The following is a 26,517-nucleotide window of genomic DNA, read 5'->3' as shown; positions in this document are numbered from 1 at the left end:
TCTCTATCCAGCATGACTCATGAAGAGAGAGTAATATAGTGGTCTCTGTCCAGCATGGCTCATGAAGAGGGAGTAATATAGTGGTCTCTCTATCCAGCATGGCTCATGAAGAGGGAGTAATATAGTGGTATCTGTCCAGCATGGCTCATGAAGAGGGAGTAATATAGTGGTCTCTGTCCAGCATGGCTCATGAAGAGGGAGTAATATAGTGGTCTCTCTATCCAGCATGGCTCATGAAGAAGGAGTAATAAGTGGTCTCTCTATCCAGCATGGCTCATGAAGAGGGAGTAATATAGTGGTCTCTCTCTCCAGCATGGCTCATGAAGAGGGAGTATTATAGTGGTCTCTATCCAGCATGGCTCATGAAGAGGGAGTAATATAGTGGTCTCTGTCCAGCATGGCTCATGAAGAGGGAGCATGGTCTCTGTCCAGCATGACTCATGAAGAGGGAGTAATATAGTGGTCTCTCTATCCAGCATGGCTCATGAAGAGGGAGTAATATAGTGGTCTCTCTGTCCAGCATGGCTCATGAAGAGAGAGTAATATAGTGGTCTCTCTATCCAGCATGGCTCATGAAGAGGGAGTAATATAGTGGTCTCTCTGTCCAGCATGGCTCATGAAGAGGAGTAATATAGTGGTGTCCAGCATGGCTCATCTAGAGTGGTCTCTCCAGCATGGCTCATGAAGAGGGAGTAATATAGTGGTCTGTCCAGCATGACTCCAGCAGTGGCTCATCCAGCAAGAGGGGAGTAATATAGTGGTCTCTCTGTCCAGCATGGCTCATGAAGATTGTGGGAGCAATATAGTGGTCTCTGTCCAGCATGGCTCATGAAGAGGGAGTAATATAGTGGTCTCTCTGTCCAGCATGGCTCATGAAGAGGGAGTAATATAGTGGTCTCTATCCAGCATGGCTCATGAAGAGGGAGTAATATAGTGGTCTCTGTCCAGCATGGCTCATGAAGAGGGAGTAATATAGTGGTCTCTCTATCCAGCATGGCTCATGAAGAGGGAGTAATATAGTGGTCTCTCTGTCCAGCATGGCTCATGAAGAGTGGTCTCTGGAGCTCATGAAGAGGGGATATAGTGGTTTCTGTCCAGCATGGCTCATGAAGAGGAGTAATATAGTGGTCTCTCTGTCCAGCATGGCTCATGAAGAGGGAGTAATATAGTGGTCTCTCTGTCCAGCATGGCTCATGGCTCATGAAGAGGGAGTAATATAGTGGTCTCTCTATCCAGCATGGCTCATGAAGAGGGAGTAATATTGTGGTTTCTATCCAGCATGGCTCATGAAGAGGGAGTAATATAGTGGTCTCTCTGTCCAGAATGGCTCATGAAGAGGGAGTAATATAGTGGTTTCTCTGTCCAGCATGGCTCATGAAGCAGGAGTAATATAATGGTCTCTGTCCAACATTGCTCATGAAGCAGGAGTAATATAGTGGTCTCTCTATACAGCATGGCTCATGAAGAGAGAGTAATATAGTGGTCTCTCTGTCCAGCATGGCTCATGAAGAGAGAGTAATATAGTGGTCTCTGTCCAGCATGGCTCATGAAGAGGGAGCAATAGAGTGGTCTCTCTGTCCAGCATGGCTCATGAAGAGGGAGTAATATAGGGGTCTCTGTCCAGCATGACTCATGAAGAGGGAGCAATAGAGTGGTCTCTCTGTCCAGCATGGCTCATGAAGAGGGAGTAATATAGTGGTCTCTGTCCAGCATGACTCATGAAGAGGGAGCAATAGAGTGGTCTCTCTGTCCAGCATGGCTCATGAAGAGAGAGTAATATAGTCGTCTCTCTGTCCAGCATGACTCATGAAGAGGGAGCAATAGAGTGGTCTCTCTGTCCAGCATGGCTCATGAAGAGGGAGTGATATAGTGGTCTCTCTATCCAGCATGGCTCATGAAGAGGGAGTAATATAGTGGTCTCTCTATCCAGCATGGCTCATGAAGAGGGAGTAATATAGTGGTCTCTCTGTCCAGCATGGCTCATGAAGAGGGAGTAATATAGTGGTCTCTCTATCCAGCATGGCTCATGAAGAGGGAGTAATATAGTGGTCTCTCTGTCCAGCATGGCTCATGAAGAGGGAGTAATATAGTGGTCTCTCTATCCAGCATGGCTCATGAAGAGGGAGTAATATAGTGGTCTCTGTCCAGCATGGCTCATGAAGAGGGAGTAATATGGTCTCTCTATCCAGCATGGCTCATGAAGAGGGAGTAATATAGTGGTCTCTCTGTCCAGCATGGCTCATGAAGAGGGAGTAATATAGTGGTCTCTCTGTCCAGCATGGCTCATGAAGAGGAGTAATATAGTGGTTTCTGTCCAGCATGGCTCTGTCCAGCAAGAGAAGGGAGTAATATAGTGGTCTCTGTCCAGCATGGCTCATGAAGAGGGAGTAATATAGTGGTCTCTCTGTCCAGCATGGCTCATGAAGAGGGAGTAATATAGTGGTCTCTCTGTCCAGCATGGCTCATGAAGAGGGAGTAATATAGTGGTCTCTATCCAGCATGGCTCATGAAGAGGGAGTAAATAGTGGTCTCTCTATCCAGCATGGCTCATGAAGAGGGAGTAATATAGTGGTCTCTGTCCAGCATGGCTCATGAAGAGGGAGTAATATAGTGGTCTCTCTATCCAGCATGGCTCATGAAGAGGGAGTAATATAGTGGTCTCTCTGTCCAGCATGGCTCATGAAAGAGTAATATAGTGGTCTCTGTCCAGCATGGCTCATGAAGAGGGAGTAATATAGTGGTCTCTATCCAGCAGCATGAAGAGGGAGTAATATATGGTCTCTCTCAGCATGACTCATGAAGAGGAGTAATATAGTGGTCTCTATCCAGCATGGCTCATGAAGAGGGAGTAATATAGTGGTCTCTCTCCAGCATGACTCCAGTGGTCTCTGTCCAGCATGGCTCATGAAGAGGGAGCTGATCCAGCATGGCTCATGAAGAGGAGTAATATAGTGGTCTCTGTCCAGCATGGCTCATGAAGAGGGAGTAATATAGTGGTCTCTGTCCAGCATGGCTCATGAAGAGGGAGTAATATAGTGGTCTCTCTATCCAGCATGGCTCATGAAGAGGAGTAATATAGTGGTCTCTCTGTCCAGCATGGCTCATGAAGAGGGAGTAATATAGTGGTCTCTATCCAGCATGGCTCATGAAGAGGGAGTAATATAGTGGTCTCTCTATCCAGCATGGCTCATGAAGAGGGAGTAATATAGTGGTCTCTCTGTCCAGCATGGCTCATGAAGAGGGAGTAATATAGTGGTCTCTGTCCAGCATGGCTCATAGTGGTCTCTCTGTCCAGCATGGCTCATGAAGAGGGAGTAATATAGTGGTCTCTCTGTCCAGCATGGCTCATGAAGAGGGAGTAATATAGTGGTCTCTGTCCAGCATGGCTCTGTCCAGAATGAAGAGGAGTAATATAGTGGTCTCTGTCCAGCATGGCTCATGAAGAGGGAGCAATAGAGTGGTCTCTCTGTCCAGCATGGCTCATGAAGAGGGAGTAATATAGTGGTCTCTGTCCAGCATGACTCATGAAGAGGGAGTAATATAGTGGTGTCTCTATCCAGCATGGCTCATGAAGAGGGAGTAATAGAGTGGTCTCTCTGTCCAGCATGACTCATGAAGAGGGAGCAATAGAGTGGTCTCTCTGTCCAGCATGGCTCATCCAGCATGGCTCATGAAGAGGGAGTAATATAGTGGTCTCTGTCCAGCATCTCTATCCAGCATGGCTCATGAAGAGGGAGTAATATAGTGGTCTCTCTATCCAGCATGGCTCATGAAGAGGGAGTAATATAGTGGTCTCTCTGTCCAGCATGGCTCATGAAGAGGGAGTAATATAGTGGTCTCTCTATCCAGCATGGCTCATGAAGAGGGAGTAATATAGTGTCTCTCTGTCCAGCATGGCTCATGAAGAGGGAGTAATATAGTGGTTCTCTGTCCAGCATGGCTCATGAAGAGGGAGTAATATAGTGGTCTCTCTGTCCAGCATGGCTCATGAAGAGGGAGTAATATAGTGGTCTCTCTGTCCAGCATGGCTCATGAAGAGGGAGTAATATAGTGGTTTCTATCCAGCATGGCTCATGAAGAGGGAGTAATATAGTGGTCTCTCTATCCAGCATGACTCATGAAGAGAGAGTAATATAGTGGTCTCTGTCCAGCATGGCTCATGAAGAGGAGTAATATAGTGGTTTCTATCCAGCATGGCTCATGAAGAGGAGTAATATAGTGGTCTCTCTGTCCAGCTCATGAAGAGGGAGTAATATATGGTCTCTCCAGCATGCTCATGAAGAGGGAGTAATATAGTGGTCTCTCTCTGTCCAGCATGGCTCATGAAGAGGGAGTAATATAGTGGTCTCTCTGTCCAGCATGGCTCATGAAGAGGAGTAATATAGTGGTCTCTGTCCAGCATGGCTCATGAAGAGGGAGTAATATAGTGGTCTCTCTATCCAGCATGGCTCAGTGGTCTCTCTATCCAGCATGGCTCATGAAGAGGGAGTAATATAGTGGTCTCTCTGTCCAGCATGGCTCATGAAGAGGGAGTAATATAGTGGTCTCTCTGTCCAGCATGGCTCATGAAGAGGGAGTAATATAGTAGTCTCTCTGTCCAGCATGGCTCATGAAGAGGGAGTAATATAGTGGTCTCTGTCCAGCATGGCTCATGAAGAGGGAGTAATATAGTGGTCTCTCCAGCATGGCTCAGTCCAGCATGGCTCATGAAGAGGGAGTAATATAGTGGTCTCTGTCCAGCATGGCTCATGAAGAGGGAGTAATATAGTGGTCTCTGTCCAGCATGGCTCATGAAGAGGCAGCTCATGAAGAGGGAGCAATAGTGGTCTCTCTGTCCAGCATGACTCATGAAGAGGGAGTAATATAGGGGTCTCTGTCCAGCATGACTCATGAAGAGGGAGCAATAGAGTGGTCTCTCTGTCCAGCATGGCTCATGAAGAGGGAGTAATATAGTGGTCTCTCTGTCCAGCATGGCTCATGAAGAGGGAGTAATATAGTGGTCTCTCTGTCCAGCATGGCTCATGAAGAGGGAGTCCAGCATGGCTCATGAAGAGGGAGTAATATAGTGGTCTCTCTGTCCAGCATGGCTCATGAAGAGGGAGTAATATAGTGGTCTCTATCCAGCATGGCTCATGAAGAGGGAGTAATATAGTGGTCTCTCTGTCCAGCATGGCTCATGAAGAGGGAGTAATATAGTGGTCTCTCTATCCAGCATGGCTCATGAAGAGGGAGTAATATAGTGGTCTCTCTGTCCAGCATGGCTCATGAAGAGAGAGTAATACAGTTGTCTCTCTGTCCAGCATGGCTCATGAAGAGGGAGTAATATAGTGGTCTCTGTCCAGCATGGCTCATGAAGAGGGAGTAATATAGTGGTCTCTCTGTCCAGCATGGCTCATGAAGAGGGAGTAATATAGTGGTCTCTGTCCAGCATGGCTCATGAAGAGGAGTAATATAGTGGTCTCTCTATCCAGCATGGCTCATGAAGAGGGAGTAATATAGTGGTCTCTCTATCCAGCATGGCTCATGAAGAGGGAGTAATATAGTGGTCTCTCTATCCAGCATGGCTCATGAAGAGGGAGTAATATAGTGGTCTCTGTCCAGCATGGCTCATGAAGCAGGAGTAATATAGTGGTCTCTCTGTCCAGCATGGCTCATGAAGAGGGAGTAATATAGTGGTTTCTATCCAGCATGGCTCATGAAGAGGGAGGAGTAATATAGTGGTCTCTGTCCAGCATGGCTCATGAAGAGGGAGTAATATAGTGGTCTCTCTGTCCAGCATGGCTCATGAAAGAGTAATATAGATCCAGCATGGCTCATGAAGAGGGAGTAATATAGTGGTTTCTATCCAGCATGGCTCATGAAGAGGGAGTAATATAGTGGTCTCTCTATCCAGCATGGCTCATGAAGAGGGAGTAATATAGTGGTCTCTGTCCAGCATGGCTCATGAAGAGGGAGTAATATAGTGGTCTCTCTATCCAGCATGGCTCATGAAGAGGGAGTAATATAGTGGTCTCTCTGTCCAGCATGGCTCATGAAGAGGAGTAATATAGTGGTCTCTCTGTCCAGCATGGCTCATGAAGAGGGAGTAATATAGTGGTCTCTCTGTCCAGCATGGCTCATGAAGAGGGAGTAATATAGTGGTCTCTCTATCCAGCATGGCTCATGAAGAGGGAGTAATATAGTGGTCTCTCTGTCCAGCATGGCTCATGAAGAGGGAGTAATATAGTGGTCTCTGTCCAGCATGGCTCATGAAGAGGGAGTAATATAGTGGTCTCTGTCCAAGCTCATGAAGAGGAGTAATATAGTGGTCTCTCTGTCCAGCATGGCTCATGAAGAGGAGTAATATAGTCCAGCATGGCTCATGAAGAGGGAGTAATATAGTGGTCTCTCTGTCCAGCATGGCTCATGAAGAGGGAGTAATATAGTGGTCTCTGTCCAGCATGGCTCAGTGGATCCAGCATGGCTCATGAAGAGGGAGTAATATAGTGGTCTCTCTGTCCAGCATGGCTCATGAAGAGGGAGTAATATAGTGGTCTCTCTGTCCAGCATGGCTCATGAAGAGGGAGTAATATAGTGGTCTCTCTGTCCAGCATGGCTCATGAAGAGGGAGTAATATAGTGGTCTCTCTATCCAGCATGGCTCATGAAGAGGGAGTAATATAGTGGGTCTCTGTCCAGCATGGCTCATGAAGAGAGAGTAATATAGTGGTCTCTGTCCAGCATGGCTCATGAAGAGGGAGCAATAGAGTGGTCTCTCTGTCCAGCATGGCTCATGAAGAGGGAGTAATATAGTGGTCTCTGTCCAGCATGACTCCAGCATGGCTCATGAAGAGGGAGTAATATAGTGGTCTCTCTGTCCAGCATGGCTCATGAAGAGGGAGTAATATAGTGGTCTCTCTGTCCAGCATGGCTCATGAAGAGGAGTAATATAGTGGTCTCTGTCCAGCATGGCTCATGAAGAGGAGTAATATAGTGGTCTCTCTGTCCAGCATGGCTCATGAAGAGGGAGTAATATAGTGGTCTCTCTATCCAGCATGGCTCATGAAGAGGGAGTAATATAGTGGTCTCTCTCCAGCATGGCTCCAGTGGTCTCTCTGTCCAGCATGGCTCATGAAGAGGGAGTAATATAGTGGTCTCTCTGTCCAGCATGGCTCATGAAGAGGGAGTAATATAGTGGTCTCTCTATCAGCATGGCTCATGAAGAGGAGTAATATAGTGGTCTCTCTCCAGCATGGCTCATGAAGAGGGAGTAATATAGTGGTCTCTATCCAGCATGGCTCATGAAGAGGGAGTAATATAGTGGTCTCTGGCTCATGAAGAAGGAGTAATATGTGGCTCATGAAGAGGGAGTAATATAGTGGTCTCTCTATCCAGCATGGCTCATGAAGGGAGTAATATAGTGGTCTCTCTATCCAGCATGGCTCATGAAGAGGGAGTAATATAGTGGTCTCTCTGTCCAGCATGGCTCATGAAGAGGGAGTAATATAGTGGTCTCTCTATCCAGCATGGCTCATGAAGAGGGAGTAATATAGTGGTCTCTGTCCAGCATGGCTCATGAAGAGGGAGTAATATAGTGGTCTCTGTCCAGCATGGCTCATGAAGAGGGAGTAATATAGTGGTCTCTGTCCAGCATGGCTCATGAAGAGGGAGTAATATAGTGGTCTCTCTATCCAGCATGGCTCATGAAGAGGGAGTAATATAGTGGTCTCTGTCCAGCATGGCTCATGAAGAGGGAGTAATAGAGTGGTCTCTCTGTCCAGCATGGCTCATGAAGAGGGAGTAATATAGTGGTCTCTCTGTCCAGCATGGCTCATGAAGAGGTTTCTATCCAGCATGGCTCATGAAGAGGGAGTAATATAGTGGTCTCTGTCCAGCATGGCTCATGAAGAGGGAGTAATATAGTGGTCTCTCTGTCCAGCATGGCTCATGAAGAGGGAGTAATATAGTGGTCTCTGTCCAGCATGGCTCATGAAGAGGGAGTAATATAGTGGTCTCTCTATCCAGCATGACTCATGAAGAGAGAGTAATATAGTGGTCTCTATCCAGCATGGCTCATGAAGAGGGAGTAATATAGTGGTCTCTGTCCAGCATGGCTCATGAAGCAGGAGTAATATAGTGGTCTCTCTGTCCAGCATGGCTCATGAAGAGGGAGTAATATAGTGGTTTCTATCCAGCATGGCTCATGAAGAGGGAGTAATATAGTGGTCTCTCTATCCAGCATGGCTCATGAAGAGGAGTAATATAGTGGTCTCTCTGTCCAGCATGGCTCATGAAGAGGGAGTAATATAGTGGTCTGAAGAGGGAGTAATATAGTGGTCTCTCTATCCAGCATGGCTCATGGCTCCAGCATGGCTCATGAAGAGGGAGTAATATAGTGGTCTCTCTATCCAGCATGGCTCATGAAGAGGGAGTAATATAGTGGTCTCTCTGTCCAGCATGGCTCATGAAGAGGGAGTAATATAGTGGTCTCTCTGTCCAGCATGGCTCATGAAGAGGGAGTAATATAGTGGTCTCTCTATCCAGCATGGCTCATGAAGAGGGAGTAATATAGTGGTCTCTGTCCAGCATGGCTCATGAAGAGGGAGTAATATAGTGGTCTCTCTCTGTCCAGCATGGCTCATGAAGAGGGAGTAATATAGTGGTCTCTCTATCCAGCATGGCTCATGAAGAGGGAGTAATATAGTGGTCTCTGTCCAGCATGGCTCATGAAGAGGGAGTAATATAGTGGTCTCTGTCCAGCATGGCTCATGAAGAGGGAGTAATATAGTGGTCTCTGTCCAGCATGGCTCATGAAGAGGGAGTAATATAGTGGTCTCTCTGTCCAGCATGGCTCATGAATGAAGAGGAGCAATATAGTGGTCTCTCTGTCCCATGGCTCATGAAGAAGAGGGAGTAATATAGTGGTCTCTCTGTCCAGCATGGCTCATGAAGAGGGAGTAATACAGTGGTCTCTCTGTCCAGCATGGCTCATGAAGAGGGAGTAATATAGTGGTCTCTGTCCAGCATGGCTCATGAAGAGGGAGTAATATAGTGGTCTCTCTGTCCAGCATGGCTCATGAAGAGGGAGTAATATAGTGGTCTCTCTATCCAGCATGGCTCATGAAGAGGGAGTAATATAGTGGTCTCTCTATCCAGCATGGCTCATGAAGAGGGAGTAATATAGTGGTCTCTCTGTCCAGCATGGCTCAGTGGTCTCTGTCCAGCATGGCTCATGAAGAGGGAGTAATATAGTGGTCTCTCTGTCCAGCATGGCTCATGAAGAGGGAGTAATATAGTGGTCTCTCTCCAGCATGGCTCCAGCATGGCTCATGAAGAGGGAGTAATATAGTGGTCTCTCTGTCCAGCATGGCTCATGAAGAGGGAGTAATATAGTGGTCTCTCTGGCTCCAGCATGGCTCATGAAGAGGGAGTAATATAGTGGTCTCTCTGTCCAGCATGGCTCATGAAGAGGGAGTAATATAGTGGTCTCTGTCCAGCATGGCTCATGAAGAGGGAGTAATATAGTGGTCTCTCTGTCCAGCATGGCTCATGAAGAGGGAGTAATATAGTGGTCTCTCTGTCCAGCATGGCTCATGAAGAGGGAGTAATATAGTGGTCTCTCTATCCAGCATGGCTCATGAAGAGAGAGTAATATAGTGGTCTCTGTCCAGCATGGCTCATGAAGGGAGTAATATAGTGGTCCAGCATGGCTCATGAAGAGGAGTAATATAGTGGTCTCTGTCCAGCATGGCTCATGAAGAGGGATAGTGGTCTCTCTGTCCAGCATGGCTCATGAAGAGGGAGTAATATAGGGGTCTCTGTCCAGCATGACTCATGAAGAGGGAGCAATAGAGTGGTCTCTCTGTCCAGCATGGCTCATGAAGAGAGAGTAATATAGTGGTCTCTCTGTCCAGCATGACTCATGAAGAGGGAGCAATAGAGTGGTCTCTCTGTCCAGCATGGCTCATGAAGAGGGAGTAATAAGTGGTCTCTGTCCAGCATGGCTCATGAAGAGGAGTAATATAGTGGTCTCTCTGTCCAGCAGCTCATGGCTCATCCAGCATGGCTCATGAAGAGGGAGTAATATAGTGGTCTCTCTATCCAGCATGGCTCATGAAGAGGAGTAATATAGTGGTCTCTCTATCCAGCATGGCTCATGAAGAGGGAGTAATATAGTGGTCTCTCTGTCCAGCAGCTCATGAAGAGGGAGTAATATAGTGGTCTCTGTCCAGCATGGCTCATGAAGAGGGAGTAATATAGTGGTCTCTGTCCAGCATGGCTCATGAAGAGGGAGTAATATAGTGGTCTCTCTGTCCAGCATGGCTCATGAAGAGGGAGTAATATAGTGGTCTCTGTCCAGCATGGCTCATGAAGAGGAGTAATATAGTGGTCTCTCTGTCCAGCATGGCTCATGAAGAGGGAGTAATATAGTGGTCTCTATCCAGCATGGCTCATGAAGAGGAGTAATATAGTGGTCTCTCTGTCCAGCATGGCTCATGAAGAGGGAGTAATATAGTGGTCTCTCTGTCCAGCATGGCTCATGAAGAGGGAGTAATATAGTGGTCTCATGAAGAGGGAGTAATATAGTGGTCTCTGTCCAGCATGGCTCATGAAGTAATATAGTGGTCTCTGTCCAGCAGCTCATGAAGAGGAGTAATATAGTGGTCTCTCTCCAGCATGGCTCATGAAGAGGGAGTAATATAGTGGTCTCTGTCCAGCATGGCTCATGAAGAGGGAGTAATATAGTGGTCTCTCTGTCCAGCATCTCTAGTGGTCTCTCCAGCATGGCTCATGAAGAGGAGTAATATAGTGGTCTCTCTATCCAGCATGGCTCATGAAGAGGGAGTAATATAGTGGTCTCTCTATCCAGCATGGCTCATGAAGAGGGAGTAATATAGTGGTCTCTCTATCCAGCATGGCTCATGAAGAGGGAGTAATATAGTGGTCTCTCTGTCCAGCATGGCTCATGAAGAGGGAGTAATATAGTGGTCTCTCTATCCAGCATGGCTCATGAAGAGGGAGTAATATAGTGGTCTCTCTGTCCAGCATGGCTCATGAAGAGGGAGTAATATAGTGGTCTCTCTGTCCAGCATGGCTCATGAAGAGGGAGTAATATAGTCCAGCATGGCTCATGAAGAGAGAGTAATATAGTGGTCTCTGTCCAGCATGGCTCATGAAGAGGGAGTAATATAGTGGTCTCTCTATCCAGCATGGCTCATGAAGAGGGAGTAATATAGTGGTCTCTGTCCAGCATGGCTCATGAAGAGGGAGTAATATAGTGGTCTCTCTGTCCAGCATGGCTCATGAAGAGGGAGTAATATAGTGGTCTCTCTGTCCAGCATGGCTCATGAAGAGGGAGTAATATTGTGGTTTCTATCCAGCATGGCTCATTAAGAGGGAGTAATATAGTGGTCTCTGTCCAGCATGGCTCATGAAGCAGGAGTAATATAGTGGTCTCTCTGTCCAGAATGGCTCATGAAGAGGGAGTAATATAGTGGTTTCTATCCAGCATGGCTCCAGCATAGTGGTCTCTCTATCCAGCATGACTCATGAAGAGAGAGTAATATAGTGGTCTCTGTCCAGCATGGCTCATGAAGAGGGAGTAATATAGTGGTCTCTCTATCCAGCATGGCTCATGAAGAGGGAGTAATATAGTGGTCTCTGTCCAGCATGGCTCATGAAGAGGGAGTAATATAGTGGTCTCTGTCCAGCATGGCTCATGAAGAGGGAGTAATATAGTGGTCTCTCTATCCAGCATGGCTCATGAAGAGGGAGTAATATAGTGGTCTCTCTATCCAGCATGGCTCATGAAGAGAGAGTAATATAGTGGTCTCTGTCCAGCATGGCTCATGAAGAGGGAGTAATATAGTGGTCTCTCTATCCAGCATGGCTCATGAAGAGGGAGTAATATAGTGGTCTCTGTCCAGCATGGCTCATGAAGAGGGAGTAATATAGTGGTCTCTCTATCCAGCATGGCTCATGAAGAGGGAGTAATATAGTGGTCTCTCTATCCAGCATGGCTCATGAAGAGGGAGTAATATAGTGGTTTCTATCCAGCATGGCTCATGAAGAGGGAGTAATATAGTGGTCTCTCTATCCAGCATGGCTCATGAAGAGGGAGTAATATAGTCCAGCATGGCTCATAGTAATACAGGTCTCTCTGTCCAGCATGGCTCATGAAGAGAGAGTAATATAGTGGTCTCTGTCCAGCATGTCTCATGAAGAGGGAGTAATATAGTGGTCTCTGTCCAGCATGGCTCATGAAGAGAGAGTAATATAGTGGTCTCTGTCCAGCATGGCTCATGAAGAGGGAGCAATAGAGTGGTCTCTCTGTCCAGCATGGCTCATGAAGAGGGAGTAATATAGGGGTCTCTGTCCAGCATGACTCATGAAGAGGGAGCAATAGAGTGGTCTCTCTGTCCAGCATGGCTCATGAAGAGAGAGTAATATAGTGGTCTCTCTGTCCAGCATGACTCATGAAGAGGGAGCAATAGAGTGGTCTCTCTGTCCAGCATGGCTCATGAAGAGGGAGTAATATAGTGGTCTCTGTCCAGCATGGCTCATGAAGAGGGAGTAATATAGTGGTCTCTCTGTCCAGCATGGCTCATGAAGAGGGAGTAATATAGTGGTTTCTATCCAGCATGGCTCATGAAGAGGGAGTAATATAGTGGTCTCTCTATCCAGCATGGCTCATGAAGAGGGAGTAATATAGTGGTCTCTCTATCCAGCATGGCTCATGAAGAGGGAGTAATATAGTGGTCTCTCTGTCCAGCATGGCTCATGAAGAGGGAGTACTATAGTGGTCTCTCTATCCAGCATGGCTCATGAAGAGGGAGTAATATAGTGGTCTCTCTGTCCAGCATGGCTCATGAAGAGGGAGTAATATAGTGGTCTCTCTATCCAGCATGGCTCATGAAGAGGGAGTAATATAGTGGTCTCTCTGTCCAGCATGGCTCATGAAGAGGGAGTAATACAGTTGTCTCTCTGTCCAGCATGGCTCATGAAGAGGGAGTAATATAGTGGTCTCTCTGTCCAGCATGGCCAGCATGCATGGCTCATGAAGAGGAGAAGCATGGCTCATGAAGAGGGAGTAATATAGTGGTCTCTGTCCAGCATGGCTCATGAAGAGGGAGTAATATAGTGGTCTCTGCAGCATGGCTCATGAAGAGGGAGTAATATAGTGGGTCTCTCTATCCAGCATGGCTCATGAAGAGGGAGTAATATAGTGGTCTCTCTGTCCAGCATGGCTCATGAAGAGGGAGTAATATAGTGGTCTCTCTGTCCAGCATGGCTCATGAAGAGGGAGTAATATAGTGGTCTCTCTGTCCAGCATGGCTCATGAAGAGGGAGTAATATAGTGGTCTCTCTCCAGCATGGCCAGCATGGCTCATGAAGAAGGGAGTAATATAGTGGTCTCTCTGTCCAGCATGGCTCATGAAGAGGGAGTAATATAGTGGTCTCTGTCCAGCATGGCTCATGAAGAGGAGTAATATAGTGGTCTCTGTCCAGCATGGCTCATGAAGAGGGAGTAATATAGTGGTCTCTGTCCAGCATGGCTCATGAAGAGGAGTAATATAGTGGTCTCTCTGTCCAGCATGGCTCATGAAGAGGGAGTAATATAGTGGTCTCTCTATCCAGCATGGCTCATGAAGAGGGAGTAATATAGTGGTCTCTGTCCAGCATGGCTCATGAAGAGGGAGTAATATAGTGGTCTCTCCAGCATGGCTCATGAAGAGGGAGTAATAATATCCAGCATGGCTCATGAAGAGGAGTAATATAGTGGTCTCTCTATCCAGCATGGCTCATGAAGAGGGAGTAATATAGTGGTCTCTCTCCAGCATGGCTCATGAAGAGGGAGTAATATAGTGGTCTCTCTGTCCAGCATGGCTCATGAAGAGGGAGTAATATAGTGGTCTCTCTGTCCAGCATGGCTCATGAAGAGGGAGTAATATAGTGGTCTCTCTCCAGCATGGCTCCAGCATGGCTCATGAAGAGGGAGTAATATAGTGGTCTCTGTCCAGCATGGCTCATGAAGAGGGAGTAATATAGTGGTCTCTGTCCAGCATGGCTCATGAAGAGGGAGTAATATAGTGGTCTCTCTGTCCAGCATGGCTATGAAGAGGAGTAATATAGTGGTCTCTCTATCCAGCATGGCTCATGAAGAGGGAGTAATATAGTGGTCTCTGTTCAGCATGGCTCATGAAGAGGGAGTAATATAGTGGTCTCTCCAGCATGGCTCATGAAGAGGAGTAATATAGTGGTCTCTGTCCAGCATGGCTCATGAAGAGGGAGTAATATAGTGGTCTCTCTGTCCAGCATGGCTCATGAAGAGGGAGTAATATAGTGGTCTCTGTCCAGCATGGCTCATGAAGAGGGAGTAATATAGTGGTCTCTCTGTCCAGCATGGCTCATGAAGAGGGAGTAATATAGTGGTTTCTATCCAGCATGGCTCAGTGGATCCAGAGCTCATGAAGAGGGAGTAATATATTGGTCTCTCTCTCCAGCATAGCTCATGAAGAGGGAGTAATATAGTGGTCTCTCTATCCAGCATGGCTCATGAAGAGGGAGTAATATAGTGGTTTCTATCCAGCATGGCTCATGAAGAGGGAGTAATATAGTGGTCTCTGTCCAGCATGGCTCATGAAGAGAGAGTAATATAGTGGTCTCTGTCCAGCATGGCTCATGAAGAGGGAGTAATATAGTGGTCTCTCTATCCAGCATGGCTCATGAAGAGGGAGTAATATAGTGGTCTCTGTCCAGCATGGCTCATGAAGAAGAGTGGTCTCTGTCCAGCATGGAGTAATATAGTGGTCTCTCTGTCCAGCATGGCTCATGAAGAGGAGTAATATAGTGGTCTCTGTCCAGCATGGCTCATGAAGAGGGAGTAATATAGTGGTCTCTCTATCCAGCATGGCTCATGAAGAGGGAGTAATATAGTGGTCTCTCTATCCAGCATGGCTCATGAAGAGGGAGTAATATAGTGGTCTCTGTCCAGCATGGCTCATGAAGAGGGAGTAATATAGTGGTCTCTCTGTCCAGCATGGCTCATGAAGAGGGAGTAATATAGTGGTCTCTGTCCAGCATGGCTCATGAAGAGGGAGTAATATAGTGGTCTCTCTATCCAGCATGGCTCATGAAGAGGGAGTAATATAGTGGTCTCTCATGAAGAGGGAGTAATATAGTGGTCTCTCCAGCATGGCTCATGAAGAGGGAGTAATATAGTGGTCTCTCTATCCAGCATGGCTCATGAAGAGGGAGTAATATAGTGGTCTCTCTATCCAGCATGGCTCATGAAGAGGGAGTAATATAGTGGGTCTCTGTCCAGCATGGCTCAGCATGGCTCAGCATGCTCATGAAGAGGGAGTAATATAGTGGTCTCTCTATCCAGCATGGCTCATGAAGAGGGAGTAATATAGTGGTCTCTGTCCAGCATGGCTCATGAAGAGGGAGTAATATAGTGGTCTCTCTGTCCAGCATGGCTCATGAAGAGGGGTAATATAGTGGTCTCTCTATCCAGCATGGCTCATGAAGAGGGAGTAATATAGTGGTCTCTCTGTCCAGCATGGCTCATGAAGAGGGAGTAATATAGTGGTCTCTCTGTCCAGCATGGCTCATGAAGAGGAGTAATATAGTGGTCTCTCTGTCCAGCATGGCTCATGAAGAGGGAGTAATATAGTGGTCTCTCTATCCAGCATGGCTCAGTGGTCTCTGTCCAGCATGGCTCATGAAGAGGGAGTAATATAGTGGTCTCTGTCCAGCATGGCTCATGAAGAGGAGTAATATAGTGGTCTCTCAGCATGGCTCATGAAGAGGGAGTAATATAGTGGTCTCTCTGTCCAGCATGGCTCATGAAGAAGAGGGGTCTCTGTCCAGCATAATATAGTGGTCTCTCTGTCCAGCATGGCTCATGAAGAGGGAGTAATATAGTGGTCTCTCTGTCCAGCATGGCTCATGAAGAGGGAGTAATATAGTGGTCTCTCTATCCAGCATGGCTCATGAAGAGGGAGTAATATAGTGGTCTCTGTCCAGCATGGCTCATGAAGAGGGAGCAATAGAGTGGTCTCTCTGTCCAGCATGGCTCATGAAGAGGGAGTAATATAGTGGTCTCTCTATCCAGCATGGCTCATGAAGAGGGAGTAATATAGTGGTCTCTCTATCCAGCATGGCTCATGAAGAGGGAGTAATATAGTGGTCTCTCTATCCAGCATGGCTCATGAAGAGGGAGTAATATAGTGGTCTCTCTGTCCAGCATGGCTCATGAAGAGGGAGTAATATTGTGGTTTCTATCCAGCATGGCTCATGAAGAGGGAGTAATATAGTGGTCTCTCTGTCCAGCATGGCTCATGAAGAGGGAGTAATATAGTGGTCTCTCTATCCAGCATGGCTCATGAAGAGGGAGTAATATAGTGGTCTCTGTCCAGCATAGCTCATGAAGCAGGAGTAATATAGTGGTCTCTCTGTCCAGCATGGCTCATGAAGAGGGAGTCATATTGTGGTTTCTATCCAGCATGGCTCATGAAGAGGGAGTAATATAGTGGTCTCTCTGTCCAGCAGCATGGCTCATCTGAAGAAGAGGGAGTAATATAGTGGTTCTCTATCCAGCATGGCTCATGAAGAGGGAGTAATATAGTGGTCTCTGTCCAGCATGGCTCCAGCATGGCTCATGCATGGCTCATGAAGAGGGAGTAATATAGTGGTCTCTCTATCCAGCATGGCTCATGAAGAGGGAGTAATATAGTGGTCTCTGTCCAGCATGGCTCATGAAGAGGGAGTAATATAGTGGTCTCTCTGTCCAGCATGGCTCATGAAGAGGGAGTAATATAGTGGTCTCTCTATCCAGCATGGCTCATGAAGAGGGAGTAATATAGTGGTCTCTGTCCAGCATGGCTCATGAAGAGGGAGTAATATAGTGGTCTCTGTCCAGCATGGCTCATGAAGAGGGAGTAATATAGTGGTCTCTGTCCAGCATGGCTCATGAAGAGGGAGTAATATAGTGGTCTCTCTGTCCAGCATGGCTCATGAAGAGGGAGTAATATAGTGGTCTCTGTCCAGCATGGCTCATGAAGAGGGAGTAATATAGTGGTCTCTCTCCAGCATCTCAGCATCCAGCATGGCTCATGAAGAGGGAGTAATATAGTGGTCTCTGTCCAGCATGGCTCATGAAGAGGGAGTAATATAGTGGTCTCTCAGCATGGCTCAGCATAGTGGTCTCTGTCCAGCATGGCTCATGAAGAGGGAGTAATATAGTGGTCTCTCTATCCAGCATGGCTCATGAAGAAGGAGTAATATAGTGGTCTCTCTATCCAGCATGGCTCATGAAGAGGGAGTAATATAGTGGTCTCTCTGTCCAGCATGGCTCATGAAGAGGGAGTAATATAGTGGTCTCTCTATCCAGCATGGCTCATGAAGAGGGAGTAATATAGTGGTCTCTCTGTCCAGCATGGCTCATGAAGAGGGAGTAATATAGTGGTCTCTCTGTCCAGCATGGCTCATGAAGAGGGAGTAATATAGTGGTCTCTGTCCAGCATGGCTCATGAAGAGGGAGTCTCTCTGTCCAGCATAATATGAAGAGGGAGTAATATAGTGGTCTCTCTGTCCAGCATGGCTCATGAAGAGGGAGTAATATAGTGGTCTCTCTGTCCAGCATGGCTCATGAAGAGGGAGTAATATAGTGGTCTCTGTCCAGCATGGCTCATGAAGAGGGAGTAATATAGTGGTCTCTCTATCCAGCATGGCTCATGAAGAGAGAGTAATATAGTGGTCTCTGTCCAGCATGTCTCATGAAGAGGGAGTAATATAGTGGTCTCTGTCCAGCATGGCTCATGAAGAGAGAGTAATATAGTGGTCTCTGTCCAGCATGGCTCATGAAGAGGGAGTAATATAGTGGTCTCTCTATCCAGCATGGCTCATGAAGAGGGAGTAATATAGTGGTTTCTATCCAGCATGGCTCATGAAGAGGGAGTAATATAGTGGTCTCTCTATCCAGCATGGCTCATGAAGAGGGAGTAATATAGTGGTCTCTCTCCAGCATGGCTCATGAAGAGGGAGTAATATAGTGGTCTCTCTATCCAGCATGGCTCATGAAGAGGGAGTAATATAGTGGTTTCTATCCAGCATGGCTCATGAAGAGGGAGTAATATAGTGGTCTCTGTCCAGCATGGCTCATGAAGAGGGAGTAATATAGTGGTCTCTGTCCAGCATGGCTCATGAAGAGGGAGTAATATAGTGGTCTCTGTCCAGCATGGCTCATGAAGAGGGAGTAATATAGTGGTCTCTGTCCAGCATGGCTCATGAAGAATATAGTGGTCTCTGTCCAGCATGGCTCATGAAGAGGGAGTAATATAGTGGTCTCTCTATCCAGCATGGCTCATGAAGAGGGAGTAATATAGTGGTCTCTGTCCAGCATGGCTCATGAAGAGGGAGTAATATAGTGGTCTCTCTGTCCAGCATGGCTCATGAAGAGAGGAGTCCAATGGCTCATGAAGAGGGAGTAATATAGTGGTCTCTCTATCCAGCATGGCTCATGAAGAGGGAGTAATATAGTGGTCTCTGTCCAGCATGGCTCAGCATGGCTCATGAAGGGAGTAATATAGTGGTCTCTCTGTCCAGCATGGCTCATGAAGAGGGAGTAATATAGTGGTCTCTCTATCCAGCATGGCTCATGAAGAGGGAGTAATATATATAGTGGTCTCTCTATCCAGCATGGCTCATGAAGAGGAGTAATATAGTGGTCTCTGTCCAGCATGGCTCATGAAGAGGGAGTAATATAGTGGTCTCTCTATCCAGCATGGCTCATGAAGAGGGAGTAATATAGTGGTCTCTCTGTCCAGCATGGCTCATGAAGAGGGAGTAATATAGTGGTCTCTCTATCCAGCATGGCTCATGAAGAGGGAGTAATATAGTGGTCTCTGTCCAGCATAGCTCATGAAGCAGGAGTAATATAGTGGTCTCTCTGTCCAGCATGGCTCATGAAGACGGAGTAATACAGTGGTCTATCTGTCCTGCATGGCTCATGAAGAGGGAGTAATATAGTGGTCTCTCTATCCAGCATGGCTCATGAAGAGGGAGTAATATAGTGGTCTCTCTGTCCAGCATGGCTCATGAAGAGGGAGTAATATAGTGGTCTCTGTCCAGCTGGCTCATGAAGAGGGAGTAATATAGTGGTCTCTGTCAGCATGGCTCATGAAGAGGGAGTCTCTGTCCAGCATGGCTCATGAAGAGGGAGTAATATAGTGGTCTCTGTCCAGCATGGCTCATGAAGAGGGAATATAGTGGTCTCTCTATCCAGCATGGCTCATGAAGAGGAGTAATATAGTAGTCTCTGTCCAGCATGGCTCATGAAGAGGGAGTAATATAGTGGTCTCTCTATCCAGCATGGCTCATGAAGAGGGAGTAATATAGTGGTCTCTGTCCAGCATGGCTCATGAAGAGGGAGCAATATAGTGGTCTCTCTGTCCAGCATGGCTCATGAAGAGTGGGATGGCTCATGAAGAGGAGTAATATAGTGGTCTCTCTATCCAGCATGGCTCATGAAGAAGTAATATAGTGGTCTCTCTGTCCAGCATGGCTCATGAAGAGGGAGTAATATAGTGGTCTCTCTGTCCAGCATGGCTCATGAAGAGGGAGTAATATAGTGGTCTGTCCAGCATGGCTCATGAAGAGGGAGTAATATAGTGGTCTCTCTGTCCAGCATGGCTCATGAAGAGGGAGTAATATAGTGGTCTCTCTCCAGCATGGCTCATGAAGTCCAGCATGGAGTAATAGTAATATAGTGGTCTCTCTATCAGCAGCATGGCTCCAGCATGCTCATGAAGGGAGTAATATAGTGGTCTCTCTGTCCAGCATGGCTCAGTGGTCTCTGTCCAGCATGGCTCATGAAGAGGGAGTAATATAGTGGTCTCTCTATCCAGCATGGCTCATGAAGAGTGGGAGAGTAATATAGTGGTCTCTCTGTCCAGCATGGCTCATGAAAGGGAGTAATATAGTGGTCTTCTATCCAGCATGGCTCATGAAGAGGGAGTAATAGAGTGGTCTCTCTGTCCAGCATGGCTCATGAAGAGAGAGTAATATAGTCGTCTCTCTGTCCAGCATGACTCATGAAGAGGGAGCAATAGAGTGGTCTCTCTGTCCAGCATGGCTCATGAAGAGGGAGTGATATAGTGGTCTCTCTATCCAGCATGGCTCATGAAGAGGGAGTAATATAGTGGTCTCTAATCCAGCATGGTGGTAATATAGTGGTCTCTGTCAGCATGGCTCATCCAGCATGGCTCATGAAGAGGGGCTATCCAGCATGGCTCATGAAGAGGGAGTAATATAGTGGTCTCTCTATCCAGCATGGCTCATGAAGAGGGAGTAATATAGTGGTCTCTCTATCCAGCATGGCTCATGAAGAGGGAGTAATATAGTGGTCTCTCTATCCAGCATGGCTCATGAAGAGGGAGTAATATAGTGGTCTCTCTGTCCAGCATGGCTCATGAAGAGGGAGTAATATAGTGGTCTCTCTATCCAGCATGGCTCATGAAGAGGGAGTAATATAGTGGTCTCTGTCCAGCATAGCTCATGAAGCAGGAGTAATATAGTGGTCTCTCTGTCCAGCATGGCTCATGAAGAGGGAGGTCCAGCATGGCTCATGAAGAGGGAGTAATATAGTGGTCTCTCTCCAGCATCCAGCATGGCTCATGAAGAGGGAGTAATATAGTGGTCTCTCTATCCAGCATGGCTCATGAAGAGGGAGTAATATAGTGGTCTCTGCTCCAGCATGGCTGTCCAAGAGAAGGAGTAATATAGTGGTCTCTCTATCCAGCATGGCTCATGAAGAGGGAGTAATATAGTGGTCTCTCTGTCCAGCATGGCTCATGAAGAGGGAGTAATACAGTGGTCTATCTGTCCAGCATGGCTCATGAAGAGGGAGTAATATAGTGGTCTCTCTATCCAGCATGGCTCATGAAGAGGGAGTAATATAGTGGTCTCTCTCCAGCATGGCTCATGAAGAGGGAGTAATATAGTGGTCTCTGTCTCCAGCATGGCTCATGAAGAGGGAGTAATCCAGCAGTGGTAATATCTCTGTCCAGCATGGCTCATGATGAAGAGGCATGGAGTAATATAGTGGTCTCTCTCCAGCATCTCAGCATGTCCAGCATGGCTCATGAAGAGGGAGTATATAGTGGTCTCTCTGTCCAGCATGGCTCATGAAGAGGGAGTAATATAGTCTCTATCCAGCATGGCTCATGAAGAGGGAGTAATATAGTGGTCTCTCTATCCAGCATGGCTCATGAAGAGGGAGTAATATAGTGGTCTCTGTCCAGCATGGCTCATGAAGAGGGAGTAATATAGTGGTCTCTCATGCTCCAGCATGGCTCATGAAGAGGGAGTAATATAGTGGTCTCTGTCCAGCATGGCTCATGAAGAGGAGTAATATAGTGGTCTCTGTCCAGCAGTGAAGAGGGAATATAGTGGTCTCTCTATCCAGCATGGCTCATGAAGAGGGAGTAATATAGTGGTCTCTCTGTCCAGCATGGCTCATGAAGAGGGAGTAATATAGTGGTCTCTCTATCCAGCATGGCTCATGAAGAGGAGTAATATAGTGGTCTCTCTATCCAGCATGGCTCATGAAGAGGGAGTAATATAGTGGTCTCTGTCCAGCATGGCTCATGAAGAGGGAGTAATATAGTGGTCTCTCTATCCAGCATGGCTCATGAAGAGGGAGTAATATAGTGGTCTCTGTCCAGCATGGCTCATGAAGAGGGAGTAATATAGTGGTCTCTCTATCCAGCATGGCTCATGAAGAGGGAGTAATATAGTGGTCTCTGTCCAGCATGGCTCATGAAGAGGGAGTAATATAGTGGTCTCTGTCCAGCATGGCTCATGAAGAGGGAGTAATATAGTGGTCTCTCTGTCCAGCATGGCTCATGAAGAGGGAGTAATATAGTGGTCTCTCTGTCCAGCATGGCTCATGAAGAGGGAGTAATATAGTGGTCTCTCCAGCATGGCTCAGTCTCTGTCCAGCATGGCTCATGAAGAGGGAGTAATATAGTGGTCTCTCTATCCAGCATGGCTCATGAAGAGAGAGTAATATAGTGGTCTCTGTCCAGCATGGCTCAGCAGTGGTCTCTCTATCCAGCATGGCTCATGAAGAGGGAGTAATATAGTGGTCTCTGTCCAGCATGGCTCATGAAGAGGGAGTAATATAGTGGTCTCTCTATCCAGCATGGCTCATGAAGAGGGAGTAATATAGTGGTTTCTATCCAGCATGGCTCATGAAGAGGGAGTAATATAGTGGTCTCTCTATCCAGCATAGCTCATGAAGAGGGAGTAATATATTGGTCTCTCTCTCCAGCATAGCTCATGAAGAGGGAGTAATATAGTGGTCTCTCTATCCAGCATGGCTCATGAAGAGGGAGTAATATAGTGGTTTCTATCCAGCATGGCTCATGAAGAGGGAGTAATATAGTGGTCTCTGTCCAGCATGGCTCATGAAGAGAGAGTAATATAGTGGTCTCTGTCCAGCATGGCTCATGAAGAGGGAGTAATATAGTGGTCTCTCTATCCAGCATGGCTCATGAAGAGGGAGTAATATAGTGGTCTCTGTCCAGCATGGCTCATGAAGAGGGAGTAATATAGTGGTCTCTGTCCAGCATGGCTCATGAAGAGGGAGTAATATAGTGGTCTCTCTATCCAGCATGGCTCATGAAGAAGGAGTAATATAGTGGTCTCTCTATCCAGCATGGCTCATGAAGAGGGAGTAATATAGTGGTCTCTGTCCAGCATGGCTCATGAAGAGGAGTAATATAGTGGTCTCTCTCCAGCATGGCTCATGAAGAGTAATATAGTGGTCTCATCCAGCATGGCTCATGAAGAGGGAGTAATATAGTGGTCTCTCTATCCAGCATGGCTCATGAAGAGGGAGTAATATAGTGGTCTCTCTATCCAGCATGGCTCATGAAGAGGGAGTAATATAGTGGTCTCTCTGTCCAGCATGGCTCATGAAGAGGGAGTAATATAGTGGTCTCTCTCCAGCATGGCTCAGTAATATAGTGGCTCATGGTCTCTATCCAGCATGAAGAGGGAGTAATATAGTGGTCTCTGTCCAGCATGGCTCATGAAGAGGAGAGTGGTCTCTGTCCAGCAGCTCATGAAGAGGGAGTAATATAGTGGTCTCTCTGTCCAGCATGGCTCATGAAGAGGGAGTAATATAGTGGTCTCTGTCCAGCATGGCTCATGAAGAGGGAGTAATATAGTGGTCTCTCTGTCCAGCATGGCTCATGAAGAGGGAGTAATATAGTGGTCTCTGTCCAGCATGGCTCAGTGGTCTCTGTCCAGCATGGCTCATGAAGAGGGAGTAATATAGTGGTCTCTGTCCAGCATGGCTCATGAGAGGAGTAATATAGTGGTCTCTGTCCAGCATGGCTCATGAAGAGGAGTAATATAGTGGTCTCTGTCCAGCATGGCTCATGAAGAGGGAGTAATATAGTGGTCTCTCTGCATCCAGCATGGCTCATGAATGAAGAGGAGTAATATAGTGGTCTCTCTATCCAGCATGGCTCATGAAGAGGGAGTAATATAGTGGTCTCTGTCCAGCATGGCTCATGAAGAGGGAGTAATATAGTGGTCTCTGTCCAGCATGGCTCATGAAGAGGGAGTAATATAGTGGTCTCTCTATCCAGCATGGCTCATGAAGAGGGAGTAATATAGTGGTCTCTCTGTCCAGCATGGCTCATGAAGAGGAGTAATATAGTAGGTCTCTGTCCAGCATGGCATGAAGAGGGAGTAATATAGTGGTCTCTCTGTCCAGCATGGCTCATGAAGAGGGAGTAATATAGTGGTCTCTCTATCCAGCATGCATGGCTCATGAAGAGGGAGTAATATAGTGGTCTCTCTATCCAGCATGGCTCATGAAGAGGGAGTAATATAGTGGTCTCTGTCCAGCAATGAAGAGGGAGTAATATAGTGGTCTCTCTATCCAGCATGGCTCATGAAGAGGGAGTAATATAGTGGTCTTCTATCCAGCATGGCTCATGAAGAGGGAGTAATATAGTGGTCTCTCTATCCAGCATGGCTCATGAAGAGGGAGTAATATAGTGGTCTCTCTATCCAGCATGGCTCATGAAGAGGGAGTAATATAGTGGTCTCTCTATCCAGCATGGCTCATGAAGAGGGAGTAATATAGTGGTTTCTATCCAGCATGGCTCATGAAGAGGGAGTAATATAGTGGTCTCTGTCCAGCATGGCTCATGAAGAGGGAGTAATATAGTGGTCTCTCTATCCAGCATGGCTCATGAAGAGGGAGTAATATAGTGGTCTCTATCCAGCATGGCTCATGAAGAGGGAGTAATATAGTGGTCTCTGTCCAGCATGGCTCATGAAGAGGGAGTAATATAGTGGTCTCTATCCAGCATGGCTCATGAAGAGGAGTAATATAGTGGTCTCTCTATCCAGCATGGCTCATGAAGAGGGAGTAATATAGTGGTCTCTGTCCAGCATGGCTCATGAAGAGGGAGTAATATAGTGGTCTCTATCCAGCATGGCTCATGAAGAGGGAGTAATATAGTGGTCTCTGTCCAGCATGGCTCATGAAGAGGGAGTAATATAGTGGTCTCTCTATCCAGCATGGCTCTGTCCAGCATGGCTCATGAAGAGGGAGTAATATAGTGGTCTCTCTATCCAGCATGGCTCATGAAGAGGAGTAATATAGTGGTCTCTGTCCAGCATGGCTCATGAAGAGGGAGTAATATAGTGGTCCAGCATGGCTCATGAAGAGGGAGTAATATAGTGGTCTCTGTCCAGCATGGCTCATGAAGAGGGAGTAATATAGTGGTCTCTCTATCCAGCATGGCTCATGAAGAGGGAGTAATATAGTGGTCTCTCTATCCAGCATGGCTCATGAAGAGGGAGTAATATAGTGGTCTCTCTATCCAGCATGGCTCATGAAGAGGGAGTAATATAGTGGTCTCTCTATCCAGCATGGCTCATGAAGAGGGAGTAATATAGTGGTCTCTGTCCAGCATGGCTCATGAAGAGGGAGTAATATAGTGGTCTCTCTATCCAGCATGGCTCATGAAGAGGGAGTAATATAGTGGTCTCTGTCCAGCATGGCTCATGAAGAGGGAGTAATATAGTGGTCTCTCTATCCAGCATGGCTCATGAAGAGGGAGTAATATAGTGGTCTCTCTATCCAGCATGGCTCATGAAGAAGGAGTAATATAGTGGTCTCTCTATCCAGCATGGCTCATGAAGAGGGAGTAATATAGTGGTCCAGCATCTCTGGTCTCTGTCCAGCATGGCTCATGAAGAGGGAGTAATATAGTGGTCTCTGTCCAGCATAGCTCATGAAGCAGGAGTAATATAGTGGTCTCTCTGTCCAGCATGGCTCATGAAGAGGGAGTAATATAGTGGTCTCTGTCCAGCATGGCTCATGAAGAGGGAGTAATATAGTGGTCTCTCTGTCCAGCATGGCTCATGAAGAGGGAGTAATATAGTGGTCTCTCTATCCAGCATGGCTCATGAAGAGGGAGTAATATAGTGGTTTCTATCCAGCATGGCTCATGAAGAGGGAGTAATATAGTGGTCTCTGTCCAGCATGGCTCATGAAGAGAGAGTAATATAGTGGTCTCTGTCCAATATAGTGGTCTCTGTCCAGCATGGCTCATGAAGAGGGAGTAATATAGTGGTCTCTGTCCAGCATGGCTCATGAAGAGGGAGTAATAAGTATCCAGCAGTGAAGAGGGAGTAATATCTCTGTCCAGCATGGCTCATGAAGAGGGAGTAATATAGTGGTCTCTGTCAGCATGGCTCATGAAGAGGGAGTAATATAGTGGTCTCTCTATCCAGCATGGCTCATGAAGAGGGAGTAATATAGTGGTCTCTGTCCAGCATGGCTCATGAAGAGGGAGTAATATAGTGGTCTCTGTCCAGCATGGCTCATGAAGAGGGAGTAATAGTGGTGGTCTCTATCCAGCATGGCTCATGAAGAGGGAGTAATATAGTGGTCTCTCTCCAGCATGGCTCATGAAGAGGGAGTAATATAGTGGTCTCTCTGTCCAGCAGCATGGCTCATGATGAAGAGGGAGTAATATAGTGGTCTCTCTGTCCAGCATGGCTCATGAAGAGGGAGTAATATAGTGGTCTCTCTATCCAGCATGGCTCATGAAGAGGGAGTAATATAGTGGTCTCTGTCCAGCATGGCTCATGAAGAGGGAGTAATATAGTGGTCTCTGTCCAGCATGGCTCATGAAGAGGGAGTAATATAGTGGTCTCTCTGTCCAGCATGGCTCATGAAGAGGAGTAATATAGTGGTCTCTGTCCAGCATGGCTCATGAAGAGGGAGTAATATAGTGGTCTCTGTCCAGCATGGCTCATGAAGAGGGAGTAATATAGTGGTCTCTCTGTCCAGCATGGCTCATGAAGAGGGAGTAATATAGTGGTCTCTCTTCAGCATGGCTCATGAAGAGAGTAATATAGTGGTCTCTCTATCCAGCATGGCTCATGAAGAGGGAGTAATATAGTGGTCTCTATCCAGCATGGCTCATGAAGAGGGAGTAAT

The sequence above is a fragment of the Oncorhynchus nerka genome, linkage group LG26 (genome assembly GCF_034236695.1).
Source record: "Oncorhynchus nerka isolate Pitt River linkage group LG26, Oner_Uvic_2.0, whole genome shotgun sequence".
Lineage (NCBI taxonomy): Eukaryota > Metazoa > Chordata > Actinopteri > Salmoniformes > Salmonidae > Oncorhynchus > Oncorhynchus nerka.
The sequence above is the reverse complement of the archived record's forward strand: the minus strand, read 5'-3'. Positions refer to the sequence as shown.